Genomic DNA, 19,956 nt, shown 5'->3' with positions numbered 1-19,956 from the left:
GTGTAAGACTGGGTTTGAGGTGTGTGTGTGTGACTGAAATCTGTAAGGAAAGAAAGGGATCGGAATGGCAGCTATGAATGGTACAGACCTGTCTCCATGAGATACAACTGTGGGAGTTCAAATAAACAGTAAGGATCACGATCTTCTGAGAGTCACGGGCTGGATCCTACTTCCATGATGTATGTCATGGCACCATAAATAGCTTTCATGTCACAAGCACAGCTCTTGGAGAGAGATAATCAGTGCAGTTGCACTTGTCCTGCATTTTTTTTTTTTCTATTTCACTTCTGCTTTCCCCACTGAGGTTGATTCACTCTACGGCAGTTTCAAACAGATAAAATTAGAATTAGATCCTTTTAAGTTGAGTTTTGAAACCAGCTTGTTAGAGTAATGTTGTTGCTCTTATTGCTACATCTTTCCTACCTGGATCTTGCCATGTTCCCGAAGGAATGGTGAAGGCTGACAGGCAGTGGTCTTGTAGAAGTAGGAACTCAAACTTTATGGCTCTGAAAAAAAAAAAGATAGATTTGTAGTTTTAGCTTAATGACAAACAGTTCTTTGAACTCTGGAAGATCTTCTGGTGTTTGACTCAAAGTATTTGATGATTTTTCTATAGAAACAAAACATCCTAAATCATGTCTGGAGATGTCTCCAGTTGATTAGTTGTGGGTATTTTTACTCCCTCTGAGCCTAGTTTTATTTCACTCATGGGAATCATTTATACAAGCAGAAGAACATGTGTGCTCTTGAATTATTTTTGTTTAGCTAATATCTCTAAAATATTTTTGTAACTGTTTAAAATGTGACCTGCACAAAATACATGTGTGAGTACAGCGTGATAAAAAGGTTTGTGTGTCATTTTTGCATCGTAAACTAACTGAAAAGGACAGAAGACACTTTCTATTGCATCAGATATTCTTACCTTCCCCCTTCACCTCATTGGTCACTGTTAGTGTAGATGAGTGCTACCTCACTACCTGTCAAGTCTGGGAGTCCACTTGGATCTCTCAACATATTGCTGATAATCTGGTGTTTTCTAACATCCTATTTTCACCAACTGTTACCAGTTTTTTTTCTTTTTTTCTTTTCCATACATAGATGGTCAACACTGTATTCAAGAATCTGTTGCTGATTGCAGTTCTTCATAGTTGTCACTGAAGAGTGATGAGTTCAGGCCATAGTACTGTGAAGTTAATGAAAGTCTTTGCATTGATTTTCATACTCTTCAGTGTCTGTGCTACGTAGTCATTTCAGTGGACATTGGATCAATCCCCTTAAAATGCTCTCTAAGGTTAGCCAAATGTGGAAATAAGGTACAATGGATATAAAAGGCTCAAACAGAAGCCATAGACAAGAATCTTCTTGTCGCAGATTAATTTACTTAGTTGACTTTTATACACACACAAATATAAGAAGAGGCATGTTAATCTAGGTGTTAATGTAAGGGTTGTATTTTTTAATTACTCTAGAGTGTGTAAGAAAATTAGTTTGGTCAATATTTAATTAGCAACTGTAATAAAATACTGATTCCAATTTCTCCATTAATTCATATTACTTTGATTTTGTACTTTTTTCACTTTTAATAATTTATCAAACTTTTTTAGTAGGCATTTCCCCCTCTAACTACCCCAGGATGGGAAAACTTTTTGTTTGGTTTTTTTTTTTTTTTTCCCTTTACCATCAGTTGCAATCCCAAGCACAACTACAGTCTAGGCAGATGGAATGGATTGAGAGCAGCCCTGAGGAGAAGGGCTTGGGGGTGTTGGTTGATGAGAAGCTCAACAATAGCCAGCAATGTGCACTTGAAGTACAGAAAACCAACTGTATGCTGGGCTGCATTAAAAACAGCGCGACCACCAGGTTGGGGGAAGTGATTCTCCCGCTTTGCTCTCATGAGACCCCATCTGGAGTACTGCGTCCAGCTCTGGGGGCCGCAGTACAAGAAAGACATGGACCTGTTGGAATGAGTCCAGAGGAGGGCCACAAAGATGATCCGAGACCTGGAGCACCTCTCCTATGGAGACAGGCTGAGAGAGTTGGGGTTGTTCAGCCTGGAGAAAAGAAGGCTTCAGGGAGACCTTATAGCACCTTCCAGTACCTAAAGGAGGCTACAGGAAAGCTGGAGAGGGACTGTTTACAAGGGCATGGAGTGATAGGACAAGGGTTGATGGCTTTAAACTGAAGGAGGGTCAATTTAGATTAGATATTAGGAAGAAATTCTTCTCTGTGAGGGTGGTGAGGCACTGGAACAGGTTGCCCAGAGAAGTTGTGGATGTCCCGTCCCTGGAAGTGTTCAAGGCCAGGTTGGATGGGGCTTTGGGCAATGTGGTCTAGTGGAGGGTGTCCCTGCCTATGGCAGGGGGTTGGAACTAGATGATCTTTGAGGTCCCTTCCAACCCAAACCATTCTATGATTCTAATCCAGTTAATTACACATCATGTCATAACCTCTGGTTTTGGGTTTGGTTTTTTGTTTTTTTGGGTTTTTTTTAAGATATTTATATAATCTAAACAGTTAACCTTTTCTTGAAAAAAAAACCCCAAAACCACCTTCCCTCATACTTTCAAGCTTCCAAAATGACCGTTCATAACGTGGGATAATTACCACACAGTAATATTTCTGAATGGATGCTATGCAAAAGAATCCCAAACCCTTTTTATGGGGAAGAGCAAAGCGTTTGTATTTCAGAGAGAGCTTGGCCTGTTTTGGTGAAGCTGTAAGGCTGGAAGAAAATCTCCAAAGCAACAGAAAGAGAGAGAAAGGAGGATACAGAAGAAGTTAAGATACCAAAATCTTGTTCTTTTGTCTGTTACTTTGTAAACATGGTTATGCAGTAAGGTTAACAATCAGGATATCTAACTTATTCTCACACAAATCTTTCCAATAATAAATAGATGTGTTTTTCTTTAAAACAGCTGAAGTCAAAGCAGTGCTTTGACTAAATATACTAACCATTTATCACTATTTGTAATTACAAAGTATGAGTTTAATCTCATCATATTTTCAGTAGTACATTAGCACAAATGGCTTCCAATTTCTTTTCTTTTAGCAAGTCAGAGTACAGCGTGGGTCTATCAGTTCCTCAGTGGCAACTGTGTAATTGCATGTTAATAATATAATGGTTAAGTACTGAGTAAATGCCTGGAAAAGGTATATTCAGCTTGATCTTCTAAAACCTGGTGTAAATGGCCAGTGGTAGTTCCCTTGCAGTTAATTTCCTCAGAAGTATTGGGCTTGTTCATTAATTATTCTTATTGTTGAAGAAACCTGCTGGCATCTAAAGTATTTAGAGTAGAAGCATCATAAATATGGAAACAAAGACATTAACTATACAAAAGTCTAATGGGTAGACTTTTGGCACAGTGTTTATGGCATGCTCTTGGTCATCAAACCATTGAAAGTAGTAGTTAATGCCCAATCTAGCAGCTAATTTCTGCCACATGGTATTTGTCTGAGAAATCAGCCTGGGAGTGAGCCAGCCAATATTGCACAGTTTCACTAACTTTGCAGCTCTATTAGTTTGAAGTCAGGAGTTCAGACATGGCCTTGACAAGCATATGATTCTGTGCTGCACTGCCTGTCCTGGGAAGCTGTTCAGTTTTTCTATATTTAACAGATGAAAATGTCTCCAGAGTTCATCAAACACATACTCAAGATATCACAAGCTGCAGCTGGCAGCTGTGAGCTCTGTAGTTCAAGGTGAATGGGACACTAATTAGTAAGTATATAGGGTTATCAGCATGTGCAACACCCACTTTTTTGAGCAGAGGAGGAAAATGAATTAATAGTGAAGAGAAGGAAGGCCCTTCTCCAGCTGCCTTCAGCTCCGCTGCAGCTTGTTCCTCTGTCTACCCACGAGCTTCCATGGTGAGTGCTAGAGAGAGCTCCTGCAGGCACAGCTGTGAGCACCAGGGGAGCTTTTCAGGTTGGTTGGCATGGGGGAGAGCCAGGTCACCCCCGGAGGAGGTCAGATCCAGGCTCTGGATTGCTTTGTTCCCTTCCAACCACCTCAGACACTGTAAAAGCCTGGTAATGCAGCAAGCTCCAAAAACATTCGGCAGCCTCAGGTTATGGGAACTCTGCTAATGCCAGTGAAAACTGGCAGAGAGCAACAGCCAGCTGACAAGTGACCTCTCTTGTGGTGTCAGCAGAAATTGAGAGTAGAAGAGAAGATAGGACTGAAAATTGCTGGAACACAGAGTTGAATAATAACCAGGGAATGATCCTTCTTAAAGTGAGAAAGAGCAAGATTAATGTGCATTTTACCAAAAGATAACACTTTCATAATTACTATTAAGTATCTAGAAGTCTCTAATTCAAAATACAGATAACTTACTGTAACTCTTTCCACTGACTGCCATATGTTCAGTAACTCTTGGCTGTAAATTTAATAGCTCCAAGAAAAACGCAGTTCAATGTGTGTAGAATCACACTCTTCCCAAATCTTTTCTTCTTTCCAACAATCATTCTTTCAGGACTTGGAAACACATTTCTTCGGGTAGGAATCCCATCTGTATAATTTTGAATTATCCAAGATAAGCTTGGGGGATAAAATTAAAAGCCAGGTTTGATGAGGTTGGTTCTTAACTTCCTTGTCATTTGGCTATCAGGGACATTGATTCTTTAGATGGCTCTGACAGCCCGTATTCCTAGTAAATCCAGAATTAGTAACTATGTTCACAGAGATCTCAAACTAATTTTTGTCAGAGACTTTTGAAAATGTATGTTACCAAATTCATCTGTATTTCAGTAGTTTTGCTGTCTCCACCTATAACTTAGCTTTTCATTCTTACCCAGCTGAGTCTCCGCTGCATTACTCCCACTACAATATATTCTCCTTAGTTTGCAGTTGGGCATTCGCAATGAATGGGAGGGAAGGTGAAAGCTTCATGCAGCACAGAAGTAGCATAAGACGGAATAAGTTACTGAGATGCCAAAGCAGTAGTAAGTCTAACCAAAAGGATGATATGATTACCTGAGAATATTCAGGGAAATGTATGGAAAATGACAGGCTGAGGTTCTGTGGGCATGGAGAAAAGTGAAGCTGCCTTACAGCAGGGGAAAAAAAACCCCACAGTAATGAGTAAAGAGTACAGCTATAATATCACTTCAGGAATTATTTCAGGTTGTACTGTTAATAAAAGAGACAGCTGTGCTCTCTTAGACTTCTATCATAAACCAGGAGTATAAGTTCTGCTTCTCACAGGCTTGTTCTCAGAGACGAGACCAAAAAGCCTTAATGATATCAGCTGAAGTGCATACATGTAAACTTGAATCTTCAGGCCTTGGAAAATGACTGCCCCGATGTGAATTACCCTGACTCCTACTCAGGTAAAGGTTGACCTCTGGAAAGGACCACACATTCTTGTGGTGCTACAGCACATATATGCACCTGAATAGTGGAGCAGCTGACACCAGGTAGTCTGTCATGAAGAGAGGAAAGGGGAAAGACAGGTCAGAAAGGGTTTCACACGATTATGGTGAGCCCAAATTAGAATACATAGTTCTGGATCATGAGGGTCCTATTCAGCTGTGCCTGCGAGCAGTGCAAGGTAGTGTGCAGAGATGAGTGGTACTGAGCCCTCCACCACTGTTTGAGGTCTCGAAGTGTCCAAGTCTGCTGATGCAGATGGGAATGCTGATAAATTGACAGACATGCCATAAAAGCTTTACCCATGGATCTTGCATCTCATTTTTGGTCACAGCCAAAAGTACCAGAAGATCTGCCTCTCTCGTGGCCCAGTCTTAGCCTTTCTCACCTTTCTGCATCACTGAGGATTTTCACTTTTGTTGACTGTTTGTCTGACAAATCAATTTATACAGTCATAGGCAGGAACAGAATTCACATATCCAGGGGCTTTTATCCTGCTGGCATCCCAGAAACGTGGGTGGACTCCAGGTAGAGCCACGCCGTTCTCTGTGGGATGGATGTGGCTTTAAGCTTGAGGTGAAGATTACTTTTAGTCCAGTTGATGCAGTTCCAGCTTTGTCCTACTGAGGTTTAATTAGCTTCGCAGAAATGCAAGCAGTGAAACTGCAAGCCTGAGATGGTTGCTTAATAAACCTTTGGGATGCTGGGATTCGATAACTGGAATGACCCAGTGACATTACAGCAATTTTCTTTGTTAGAAAAACACAGGCATAGTATTCTCAACTTATAACACCCAGTTGCTTTTTAGAATGTCTCTCTAGTTAATACCAAAGTGCAAAGTGATGTTAACCATGATAATAAGATAGCAAATACTGATGGAAATTTGATTGCAAATGAGCGATTTGTGTAGCAAATAAGAATTAGATACCATAATGTGTTAACCAAATAAGAATCAGGAAACACTTGGGAAATTAATGTGTAAAGTAGACAAAATAAAGCATTCAAGGCATGCTGGTTCCTGGAAGTTTCTTTTGCTTTCCCAATTGTCAAGCCATAGGATGAAGGCTATAAGTAAAGTAATAGAGAACCCACTTCTTTTGCATCAACTTTGTTCACAGGCAACTCTTTTTAATTTTAGAAATAAACTGTGTCTGAATTTCCATAGTAAGCCTGTGGTTTTTGTAACCACCTCAGACAGACCTATTCATTCAGGCATTTGCTAACATCAACCCCCCAGCTGTAGTTGTTTCCACGATGTTTTCAGCTACCTTACCTGATGTAGTTTAAAATATACTGTCACATATGAACACCTGAGAAACTCTTCACAAACATAGTTGTTCTTGGTTAGAGGTTTCATTACCTCAATATTTTCTTTGATAACCATCTTTTTTTTTACTAACTTTGTCCTGTTTATGCTATGACTGTTTTGAACTCTGAAGTACCTTTTCACATGCTGTTATTTGTATCTTTAAATATCAGAATCCTGTCATATTGGTAGCTAAGCAAAACCAATGTCCTCCTGATGTAAGCACTGAATAAATGCTTGGAATGAGACCCTGACCTCCCCAAACAGGCTGCAATCTGGAGGGACAAGGCAGAAAGAAAATCCTACCTCTGTCGTGTTGAATACAGGATTAATTGCATGAATACATAGACTAACTACCTCACTGCACGTAAGAAACCTCTGGCAAGATGGACGCTGCATACAAAGTTCCTGAGTCCCAGTCCAATATTTTATCTATTCTTCCATCATGCATCTCATGTTGTCCTTTATCAGGAGTCTTTGTTCCTTGGACAATAGCTGGGAGGGGTTTACTTGACAAAGAAAGGCAAGTCATAAGGTTTAATTTGTAGTTTCCCATTCTTTTCTTTTTCTCCTTTTACTTAATAGTATATAAAAATTGTTTTAGAGCTTCTTAATGAATCCAATACTTTATATAGTGCTGTAATTACTTTGATGTAAGTGTCTAAAACCACAGTCAATCTGTCTTTTACATGGTTTAAATGCAAGTGAAGCACTTATTTCTCCAGTAAATCTTCTGCTTCTCTAACAGAAACTGATTTTAAAATAGGGAGGGGAGGAAGAATAAAAAAGTTCATTGATATTCTTACAAGCTGCCTGCAAAGTATTATTATAAAAATAATTGCATTTTCAGCTAATCAAAGATGTGTTTAGGAGTACTTGGGCTGCAGGGATTACACATTCAGAACTTAGATAGAGCTTTCAATAGCCGTATGCCTGAATCTTTCAAAGAGGTCAGGATATGGTATTCAGTACAACAGATTCTTATTTTCTGAGCATGCTTAGACTGAGAGTTGCTTTATGAGATAACCCTGTCCTTTCCTCTCCACACACCTCTCCTCTCACTAGTAGTACTCAGGGCATTGGAGGAAGTTAGGGATGGGTGAACAGTAAAATTAATTTAATCTCATGTGATGTCTGGCAGATGTTGATCAGCAGGTAGACAACCCAAATTTAATACTGGGTGACTTTTTTTTTTTTGTTTTTAATGTTCTAGATGGTAGCATGATGTCCTCCCAAAGTCAAAAATAATCTAGAGAGTCTTCATCCAGAGTTGTTTCCTTTCTCCCTTCCTGGGATTATTCAAAGGGCAATCAGTTCATTGACAAACTTGGTAGAAGTGTGACAGGAAAGTACCATGGTGCTGGGCAAGGCAAAATTATGACACCTATCTATTTCATTGTGCGTAGTGCCCTCAACACTTGCACGCCAATATCAGGACAGTTCAACAGAGAGAAACTCAATGTTGTTTCCTGCCACAGGATTTTGCATGACAGTAGCTCTGCAGTTACTTATTCATTAATATTACTCAGAGATACAAATGCAATACATGCTGATCAGAAGTTCACTTCACTGTTGTTTGCTCTCTGACAGTTTAACATGAACAGCAATGATAATCCAAGCTTAGTCAGGCATTACAATGGAAATCCTCCAAAAGAAAGAGAGATTAGTGACTCCTCAACAGATAACAGTACAATCATTTCCTCTGATCATTAAAGAGACACTTTCCATATAAGGAGGCATATACATTGAAGTGCAGCGTTGCCACTTGCTTCCCTCAAGAGTGAGCTTTGCTGACAGTTCACTCAGTCTGAAACGTACGTTGTAAGTCTATTTTAACGGTAAAAGTTGACTTTGGTTTTGTCATCATAATCTTCAAATGTGCTTCTTTAAGTAGTCTTCCAAGATTTGTTTTTTGCATGCCAGAAGGGCTTTGGAGGTGGTGGTGTTTACTGTGCTACTTGAGCTTTCTTGCTGTGCTGAGCAACACCCAGTGTTTCAAAGAGGCTGGAATATCTAATAATTGAACTGGAAAATCCTCTTCATGTGGTGTTAATGCAAAGCAGATTCTTCTTCAGAGACAATGTAATTTAGCAGAACTTGAACCTCTGCACTCTGGGCTGTTACCTTCTTCTAGTACGAGAGAATAAGATTCGTATTTTGTCCTCCCCCTCACGTAGAGGCAAAACATGAGAGCAGTGAACAACAGGGTGAGCATTACCTCGTGCTCTGCGGGCAGTATTGTGGGAACTGTAGAAATGTTTGTCCTGTTTTCGCATGAACTATCTAGGTGCTGGAATAACTCCAGCTGAGACTGGTGCCTTATGGAGACACGCTTTTCCATGAGCTGCAAAGGAATGATCAAACACGGCTGAAGGGATGAACCTTCCTTCTCTTCTTCACGGATAAGGCAAAAGTCACCTCTAGAATCAAAGAATTGAAGACTAAAGGCTAAGGAAGTGTTAAGATGAGAGATTGCCTCTGCAGCCTCTGAAGCGTGGCACGCTGTGTGTTGCAGTCACATCTGGAGGCGAGAGAGCAGGAAGGGATGCCCGCAGGGCTCTGCTCCGCTGACTGCGCAGCCCCATGAGCATGTGCCCTGGCTGCACCACCGCCCTGCCCGGCTCCACTTCTCTGGATGGCTGTTCAGAGCATGTGTTGATCCACTGGAATGTGAAGCCATGGAGCCCAGGAGGGGAAATAGAAACAAACAGGAATTCAGGTAGTCTTGCGGGAAATCAGTTGTGAGTCTCTTCTTTAACATGTAAGGTCACCCAGGTCTGGTTGTTGGGGTGTGTGTTTGTTTGTTTGTTTGTTTGTTTAGCATACAGTTCACTCTGTTGCAGAGGGACAACATCAGACCTCAAAGACCTGCTTCGTGCAGCTAAGCTTGAGGAAGTATCTGCATGAGTGTAGGTATCTCCTTAATGGTTTTCAAGATTCATTTAATCAAAGTGGGTGGCAGGAAATCAGAAGATTGTCTGTCCCAGCTTTAATCTTCCAGCTCATCTCCCATGGTATGAAGGATTTTATAAGGAACATTCATGAGTCACCTTATTCACATTTTGCTTGTACTTATAAAAATACAGAGTATGTTTATTGGTAATTAATCAAAGACTTTAGAGCTAGTTGAAATTTACTAGCAGTCCAAAAATGTATCTTGTAGATAATTACTTAATAACTATTTTCTTTAGTAAAATTTAGTTAGAAACTAATTTCAACTGCTTTTACTCAGGGCGGGGGCAGAATAGGAAAGACATAATATTCTCTTTGAGCTTTCTGGATTCAAGATAGCTTTTCCAATAGTGAGGAACACTAAAGAGTAAAAAAACCTAAAAGTATTAAAATGCTATATTCTTTTTGCTGTATGAAGTGACCCACAAAAGCTTTATAAGGTTATAGCAGGAATGATGAATAATCTTGCTTTTTATTTCTATATAATTATTTTTTTAAAAAGGTATTATTTCCCTTTGTTATGAGTGACCAACATTTACGGCTTGCAGGGCTATTTCTCCTAAGTGGAAGCACTGATGATATCAGTCAAATCATTTTAGATATTTCTTTTTTTTATTAACCTGAGTAGAGCATGTGTGGAAAAACAATGGTAGGCAATTTCTTTGTGCAGAAATTCCCACCTGTGTGACGCTCGTGAGCTCTGTGCCAGATGAAGCATCCTCCCTTCTTCCTCTAATGTTCTTGCTCACACCTCCTTCTCTAGCATCCAGCCTGTTGCTACCTCCTAGGTGTTACCTGCAACTACACATTTCAGTTCCTGCAATTTCAGTCCACTCACATAACCTTTCACCCCTTGAGTGATGATCTCCTCTTTGTCTGTAGGTTTTTCTCCTGAACATAGGTTTTCTGAGCCTGAAAGCAAGAGTTTACCCAATTCTTTGATGAGTTAGTAGGATCTTTGATTCTCCAGCTGCTATTCGCATAGAGGTAAATGGCTCTTGTTATTGGATAAAAAGCAGTTGTTGCATTTAGAACCTTTCACCATAAGAAGTTTGGGTTTTTTTAATGTATTGGCTATCCTAAGGCAGGATTATAGATCTGAGAATATTATTCTGATCACTGAACGTGAAAAAGCTGGCTTGAGGGATTTTACCAGAGTACAACAAATACCTATGAGACTGTTCTTGGATGTTTAATTATTTGTTTTGAGAAATGAATAAATGAAACAAAAGTTATATTGATAATGGTTATCTAAGATTTGAACCTATTTGATCAAAAACTAATGCTGAACATGATGAGGCATGACAGTGTTGGACATAGGGCTGCTTTCGTGTGACAATGATTGTATGTACTGATTTCTCCTAAAAAGTCTTTTTGCTGGTGGTGCTGATGTTTTTTTTTGTTCTTATATATTTCAGTTACTACATCTCTAAATTTGCTGATCTGATATATAGTTTTGCAGGGAAGCTGAAAATTTACAGTTCTGACAGCAATGCTTTTCCTAGTGGCAGGGAAAAAAAAAAAAAAGAAGGAAAAAAAAAAAGGTCACAACAGCCCTTATGACAAACACAAAAATTTCAAATTCAAGAGCAGCTTGCTTTGACCTGCATGTTCTTAGTGTAGTTTAAGTGCCTTGGAAGCAAAAGAAGAGGCCTTTTCTGAAAACTAAGCACCTGAGTTAGCTGAAATGCCTTGAGTTTTGACATTCTCAAGTAGAAGTTCACTGGAATACTTTCCTCAAGTCTCAGTCAAAAGAGCATCACGGCATACCACTTACTCTTCTCTATTATCCAGTAAAAAAGATTCTGTGTCATTTTATGAGTGGAAGAGATATTTTTAGGTTTAAATTATCTGCCCCTTGTATCCCCTTCCTTGTGTATGAATCAATAAGTAATTTGAAAACTAAAACACTATATACACTAGCTGTTATATATAATGGCTGTGACAAAAGACAAAGAGAAAATGGCCTGGAAACAGTCAGCTCAGAAAATTCTGAGCAGCAGTTGCACCAATTGATTCGGTTGGGTCTGTATTTGATATAGGTTAGCACTAGAACTGATCCTAGGGAGTTTTTCACCTTTCATAGCATGTATTTAACCTTATACACATGATTAGATTGCAAAAAGACAGGCTGATGTGCAGAGGCCGAACAGCAGGACAAAAGAGGAGTTCCCTTCCACGGGCACGGTTTCATCCATTACCTGCTCCCCAATGCACATTGCGTTTGTTACTGGCAACCTTTAGGTCACAAGCCACCTAAAAGGGGCAGGGATATGGATTAGTTCTGGGAGTGTAGCTGTAACACTCTGGTATAGCAAATCACAAACCTTCCAGATGATGGAGGAGCTTCTATCATAAAGTAGCTTAAAGATCATGAGTTTTAAAATGTGACAATGGATTCAAAGTCTCTTTTAATTTGTCTCTGCCTCATATAAAGTGGATGAGCCTTCTGCTGATACTGTTCCTTTTCAAATTTTTTTCTACAGGTCAAGCAAGCTCAAAACACTTTAGTGGATTTTTTTTTTTTTTAAAAGGAGACACAGTTAATGTATTTAATCACATAAATCAAGGAACTATCACTTTGGGGGAAAAATACAACAGAATACAAAAGGCCTGTATTTCACAAAGGTAATAAAAGAGTTGACTAGATTGTGGCAACTTTAGCTCACATCAGTCTGGTTTGGTCATATAATTCAAACATTTTTACAAATAACAAAGCAGGAAAGTACATTGCAAAAAAAGCTTTGGTAACACAGAGGAGGGAAAAAATAAATTAAGCAGAAGGGATTACAGTGATATTTCTGTGTTTAACCTGACAACTTTTCAGGATATTGCTGAAGTCTCCTGTACTAAAATTGACTTGAATTAGCATAATCCCATTTTATCCATGAGCTTACTATTCTTGTTACTGTCTGTCAGCCTGTCATTCATTAGTTCTGCTTAGGAAGATCTGATTTTGGGGCACCTGTTGCTGGATGGTGTTGAATTATGCCTCTTTTCCTTGTTATTTTGGTCTGTCCATGGCTTATAACAAAGAGCACGGGGATGTGTGATGACAGAAAGTAGCTACCATCCCTGCATGGTCCCAAAGTTCTGACAGTATGGGGTGGTGGTTAACCTTGCTTCAAAGGCAGGGCATAGATGCTCATGTTGATAGCAGTGTGGATTATCTTGAGACATTTCAGATAAAAAATTGCATAAAGGAAACCACATGACATTCGTATCTTTTCTATTGGTCCTACAAAATCCTATAACTGGAATATACAATCTGCAGTGGAGCCTGTTTGGCAATTCATCTGTAAACGAAGAACTTAGATGCCTCACATGCAGACCACACTTGTGCCCTGTGGCAGCAGTGAGCACGGTTTTTTTCTAAGCTTCTGTGTAATTCTCTGGGAGGCTTGTAGCTTATTATTATTACTATTATTACAAATACAACCCGAGCTATATTAAAATGTGGTCCAGAACAGATCTGATGTATGTGTATGGTGCGGGGTGTAGGCTGCTTTCTAGTCTCTTTGTTCTTTCCTGGGAATCCGTATGACAGCTTGCAGCATTTAATACCAGAGCTTTTCTGTGCCTTGACCAAGATAGTGACAGTACACGTGAGCATATGGCTAAAGATGTAAGAAGTGAATGCACCATCTTGATTTTGTTGAACTTGAAAGAGGTTATAATCAGTGAGGTTGCGATTCTCATTATGTACAAGACCCAGACTGACTTTATGCAATAGGAAAGCACTATCAGAGTCCAGAGATGAACATGTTGGTCTGCAAGATCACCTTTCTCTCAGTTTTTCTTCCTTTCTGTGAGCTTCCCTAGTCTCCTCCTTCCGTACAGGTAGATATTCAGATCTGAGGTGGACTGATGGAGGGGGGGGGAAGGTAGAGGTTACAGAGCTGCTGAGATTACAACGGCAGTAAGTACACATGTAAATTTGATATGCCCATCCCAAGTCAAATCCCATCTTCAGATCACAGCGGTCACTGCAGCAGAAAGAAGGACTATATTTGTCTAGATTGAATGGTGTTGTCAGGTGGAGGAAAGTTATTCAGTGACACTTGCTGCTAGTGACCTGTAGGACTGTGTGTGGGACGATGGCATTGTTATGTTCTCTGAAGAAGGCAGTAGATGTATCTTGTCGATGTGATGGATTCAAGGGACAAGGATATTTCAGAGACACTTCAGTTTTCTCTGCTGTAAGAGGTTTTAAAAAGCATAGCTGAAATCTGGCATAATTTTCGATCTGCATTATTCTGCAGAGGGAGTAAAAAGGGATGGTTGATCTGGTATTCTCTATTGTGGGAAATATGGGTACTATAATTTCAAAATGAGCAAAAAGTGGACTTAGTGGTGGTAAAAATAAATAATGTGGGTAAGCTGCTGTTACTGCTTGTGTCGGTTTCATTCCCAATTCATTTTCAAACGACTCACATTCTCTTTGTGTTTTGTTTTCTGTCTTCTGTAAGCTTTAACACACCATTTGTCTTGGGGTCCAATTCTGTAAAGATCTAGGGAATGATCATGCATGTAGAATTTCCCTTCTCATGGTTCAAATATAACAATTCACAAGATCCATTCCCAAAAGAGAACACACAGCTGGGATACATCAGGATGCATTTTAAAAAATACGGGGCAAAACTCCTTTGCATTTAGGAGAAGGAAAATAAATCATGTAATGACAGATTTCAGGTGTTGTTAGAGTTTCCACAGACAGCATTTGTTTTTGTTTTGTTTTTGCTAATCAGTACTATTCTGTGAATCCAGGAAGCACTTATGAGACAGACTTGCTGCAGCATGAGATCACCTTCTGTTAAGTGTACAGGTGGCTACTCTTTGCTAACAGGGATGGTAATAAACAATTTTACTTCTCCCCAGGGAGTTTAATTTCTCTATTTATTTATTTTGCAAGGAATTTGTATTTCAGTGGTTTCATTATAAATCCAAGCCTGTTTAAACAATCCATGCTGATTAAATGAAACACTGGGAAACGTATTAGCATAACTGGCATATATTAGTTGTGAGACTGCTTTGGCTTTAGGAATCCGGATAGGTCTTAGTTGAGGTGATCTGTTGTTCTAGTAGATGAAATCTTTCCCTCTGTAAACCTGATGTCAGAAAAGATTAAATCTGTGCACAGTCTAATGAGGTTGAAGAATTATGGCCAAGCTTAAAACCAGGTCAGAAATGAATCTCTGCCTCCCTTTAAAAACTCTCCTTGCAGAGCAGTTGTGGAAATGTGAATATGCTCTTTGTTACCTCCTGTGTTGGATTTGATACCAGCTGCCACCATTAAGTAGCAGACACTTTTTTTTTTTACAGGAGGAGAGATCCATTCATGATTTCCTTAATACACTTATGCTTCACTATGAAAGGTTTGGTGGCTGCCATATATTCTTTAATCCCTCCCACTTTGCACGTCCACCTGTATTCACCATTTTGTTGAATTCAGCACAACCATGATTGGAAAACAGTTGTCTTGGGAGAGGACTACTAACACTTCCCTCAACTCATCACTTGAATAGCTCTTCTTCACCCACAGTCTGCAAAGCCACAGAAGTATGTCATTCTTAGGACTTTTGAAAGCCAAACTGTTTTCCTGAGTAGACGCTTTGAAAATGACTTTGCAACCGCCAGTTTCCAGAGCTAACTGAAACCAACATTTCCAGGGTTTCTGTGATTATTGCTGGGACAATGGAAGATACACTTGGTCTCTGCAGACTGTTGCTTGAAGATGCCAAGCTTGAGGATGGATGTTAACATTTTGCTTGCTGATGTTAAATCCCATCCTTGCAAGAGGATGGAGTTACCCTCCAGAAAGCATACCCTTCAGCCTCTGAGACCTGTTTGCAAGCTTGCAGCCTGACAAAACAAATTTGGCTGGTGAGGAATTCAGAGGCATTTCTCCAGCATAATGTATTTTAAAATGGAATTCTCTCTTCTTACTGTCCTTAACTCTTAACTCATGTGGGCAGCCCACCTTCAGTTAGATCGAAATCATTGTCTGTAACTGAGGCCATTTTTTCTTTTTCTTCATTTCCTTTTTATTTTTTTTTCCTTCTTTCTTCCTTCCCCAGAGTTTCTAGCTGGCAGTCTGCCTCTGCTCCCTTGTGCTCTGGGTTGAAGTTCAAGAGTGCCCTAGAGCTACTTAGCTGAATTAATGACATCCAATATGACCTGTTAGTTTAAGGGTGAGAGAGGGAATTTTCCAAGATATATCAAGAAAGCTCTGTTCTTTTGTAAGTGCCCTGTTATCATCTTAATTAAATGGTTATAACATCCTGGCTTTTAAAAAAATAAAAGTACCCCATTACTGTAACTTAAAGATTATTCCTTCTTTATATCTCTATCACTGGGAAATGCTTTCCTGTTGTTGACCTTGTACGCTTATAATGTGGAACTTCTCACGACTGAAGGGAAAAGGTGTAAGCAGCGAGCCCAGGAAGGAAATGGTTCTGTCCCATTTTAGCATGTTCTCTGTGTGAGGTGATGACATTATACATTTTCAGTATGACAGATTTTGCACTGGAGAGGGGTGCCAGGTGTCAGTGTCATTCAGAAACAACATACCTTTTAAAATGTAGGAAAAAACATGATTAAAAAGAGAGAGGGGGATAAGAGAGTTTTAAAATACATGACATTCAATGCAATGGCAGTGGGTGGTTAGGAAGCGAAGACTTCAACAGGAATCAAGGTCCCAGCTTTAGAAGAAATATAAATCTATCATGGGAATGCTGATCTGGAGTCTTTGCATAGACATTAGTGACAGTATGATGGTCTTGCTCAGATATTGCTGGCAAGCCATTCCACTTCCACTGATAACAGAGTATTGCAACACCTACATCATCTGCCTGCTTTCTTAAACAAATTAGTGTATGAATCACCCCATGCCAACATCAGAGGAAAGGCTTGTAATGTGTCTGGCTTTGGGGTTTTGGGAGATTGGGGCAGGGAGATGTTTTTCTTCAATCACCTTTTGTCCCAAAGAGAAGGAGTTTTAAGAGTCTTCAAAGCTTAGGACTGATTTTTTTTATCTATTTTTTTTATTCAGTTGGGGCCCTTTATCCTCCCAGGCCCAGTTTTATCCTCCACCACTTCCCGCGAGACCTTTTTGGAAAGCTACCTGCAACTTATTGGTGGTTTGGATGTAAATCTTTAGAAGTGCTAGGATTGATCCATTACATTTTTCCATTTGGGAGAATGTTAATCAAATCTGCTTTTATCAGGTGTGTATGAAACAAAAGAAACATAAAAACATACTCTGGTTTTAGGCAGGCAGATGTCACTTCTACTGAGTTCAGCAGAGAAGGACTAGAATTTGCAGTTGTGGAGGAGACCTTTTGTGAATTGCTGACTTTTTCTATACAGTCAAGTGACACAAACTCCATTGATCAAAGGCAGTTTCTGCTGCTCAGAAATTCTCTCTCATGTCCTAAGAAGGATGAGCCGATGGCAAATCACAGGAGTGGAGGAGGTAGTAGAGCGCTACATATTAGAATCAAGCAAATCCAAAGTCACTGACTTTTATTCCTTTTTTTTTAAATATATTTTTTGTGTGAGTGAATGCTAACAAATGATAGAAAAGTAAATTAATGAGGTTTTAGTAGGTCACAGTTTTCCACCAGGCTTTGCAGATAATCAGTTTTTCTACCTGGACTGTCATGTTAACAAATCTTTGTTATTTTAAGTGACAAAGCTTTGATTTGATACACCAGGAGGTTTACATTATCTGCTCAACATGCATGTGGAAATAACATGGTTAAAGAGCAGGCACACGATTGAACACAGTATCTCGCATAACAGATGCAAATTTGATTCTTTCCTTTTGTAATATCTAAGTTTTCTGTATCCCTTTGTTTTAGTTATTTCAAAAAGTTATTGAAGTAGTTCTGGTGATCTATCTTTTCATCTGCCTATCTACGTTTTCTGACTTTCATCATGGTAATATTTGATTATATGATCTGACTCAAAAGCTTCCTGATATTAAAAGAGATCTTTCCCTTGGCTCGGAGGCTTCCTGATGAGCTCCTGCAGCCAGCTGCAAGGACTGCAAGGTCCCAATTCCTGTAAATAGAGCAGAGCCAGGGAACTAGATCCACCCAGAGTCCCACCTAAGCTCAGCGTCAGTCAGGTTGTCAGATTCAAGCATGAGAAAGATTGTTGAAAAACACCAACCTCTGCAATTCCCATTTGAGCTCACTGTTTGTGTGACGATGTTGATGTTGCTATATTTGCTATTTTCCTATCCTTAGTGGATAGAAAAGGAATTTTTAAAAAATCCTTTCTAAAATTGAAAAAAACCAACCCATAAGTAACTCCACACTGTATAGCCAAATAAGCTTCATTGACCTGCTGCCTCTACCCTCCCTTCTTTTTTTTTTATCTTATAAAGTAAAATAAAATTATGAAAATTAAATTCAGCAGAATGCTCTTTTGATAAAGCAACCATATTATTTACTGTCAAAACTGCTGAAGCAGGACGCCTTGAGATTGTTAAAGTTTCCTCCCTGACACTTACACACACACAAACACATGTGCACGCACATACTTATCCAAAATGCAGTTCTGGAGAAATCTAGCTGATTTTGCAAAGCAATTTTGTGTTTTGCAATAGGAGAAAATTCCTTTAAGGAATTTTGTTCTTGAATTTTTTTTCTCCTAACTAGCTTTGCTCAGACTGTGCAGGAAAAACTTGTCCACTTTCCCTTGAGTAATTGAGGTTGCTCCATGAGATCGGGTCAAGCATTTATGAAGAGCTAAAATTTGTCATCAGTTTTAGACCTCAGCATGGATCTGTGTGTCATTTCCTTAAAGAAACAAAGCAAGGGGAGCTCATGAGAAGTATAGGCAAAGGGCATTAACATGTCATTCACAGGCATGCATGAAAGACCTGACCTTGGAGGTGCATCTCCTTGCCTGGTGACTGAGCGACATTCATATTTATCCTCTGGGGCACGAGGGCTCCAGAATGACCATGTGAATCCCTCCATCTTCTATCTAGCAGTGCAGCAAACATTCCCCCCCCCCCCCCCCCCCCCCCCCCCAAATTTTCCTTAGAAAGCCTCCAATGTGCATACTCTCTTCAGCGGCAGTTGGAGAGATTTATTCCTTCTTGGCAGTGAGTAATGAGATGCATTTCCCACCACCATACATGTGTGGAGCTGTGGTCTCCAACATCTTTTCTGATTCATCCAAGAATGATCATGTGCCGTGACTTTCTTGCCAGCTCCATGGATTGGAAGTAACAACAATAATAATGTGAATAATAGGTGTTTCATTTTACAGTTTTTGGTCTCAATTGCATAATCAGCATGACCATCTTTTTTTTTTTTTTTCCTTTTAAAAATAAATTTTTAACTTGCCCTGGACTTAAACAATTTTATGTCTGAAACACTATGTATTTAATGTATGGCTCTTAAGTACTCAATGCAGAGGAGTGGCAGTGTGTGTGACTGGAAGGTTATGGTGTCATCTATGTGGCTGCTCCTTTTGCTCTCTATTTGTCTCATGATAATTTATAATGCATAAGGAAAAGCTTGGGGAGCAATTAAGCTACTCCATTAAGGTAAATAACATAGATTTTGTTGGTGTATCTTATTTAAATCTTTGCAATGTAGAGTAAAGAGACAGCTTAATGGTTACAGTGTAGTTTGAACATAAAGCTTAAATAATAAGACATCCTCTAATCTGTGATTTTAAAGAGAATTACACCTGGCTATTAATAAAGTAAAATAGACTTTAACCTGGCTTGACATGGTAGAAATCACATTTTGATAGTAATCCAACACACATAGCTAATTTTTCTTCTTTTCTTGGATTTATTTTGAGGGCAGCTGAATGAGTTTTATTTTCCTCTGATCAGAACATTCACATTAAACAAAGCAACTTCCTGAACTCCAGAATTTTGGATCTGCTTCCAAAAGAATTGATTTTTTCCAAACGAATGCATTCAGTCTGACTGTGAAATCGAAAGATCATTTTATTCTCACAGATCTGGTTTGGGCTGCTGGTTGTTATTACGAAGATATCTTATCACTAATCTTTCTAAACTGAGGCTGATATGGTTGGCAGCTGTTACAAATGTCAAGGGCCTCCATGCATACCTATAGAATAAGGGGTCCTGAAAGAAATCTTAGAAGGAAGCTCTGACTTTGCCTCATTCATGTTTGTTTCACCTTAGACAAGTTTATAAATACATAGTTCCCTGTAAATCAAGGGAGTCATAAGCACTTTTTTGATTAAGAATGGGTTTATATGCATATAGTTGCTTTCCCATAGCAGGACATTTTGGGGGTTCAAAAAGTCCATCAGTATTTCTATTCTCTCA

At 39.3% G+C, this 19,956-nt stretch overlaps 1 long non-coding RNA gene across 1 annotated transcript; it reads right to left on the bottom strand.

Moving 5' to 3' along the window:
* Positions 1–474: 474 nt before the first annotated feature.
* On the bottom strand, positions 475–18,653 carry LOC142602489 (uncharacterized). The gene is made up of 4 exons (XR_012836237.1): positions 18,525–18,653; positions 16,890–17,114; positions 13,412–13,493; positions 475–506 (listed from the first exon to the last, which is right to left on the bottom strand). It is a non-coding gene; the product is annotated as an uncharacterized LOC142602489 (long non-coding RNA).
* Positions 18,654–19,956: the final 1,303 nt, after the last annotated feature.

This window comes from Balearica regulorum, chromosome 7 (assembly GCF_011004875.1).
Source record: "Balearica regulorum gibbericeps isolate bBalReg1 chromosome 7, bBalReg1.pri, whole genome shotgun sequence".
Lineage (NCBI taxonomy): Eukaryota > Metazoa > Chordata > Aves > Gruiformes > Gruidae > Balearica > Balearica regulorum.
This window is presented reverse-complemented; position numbering and strand designations above follow the sequence as displayed.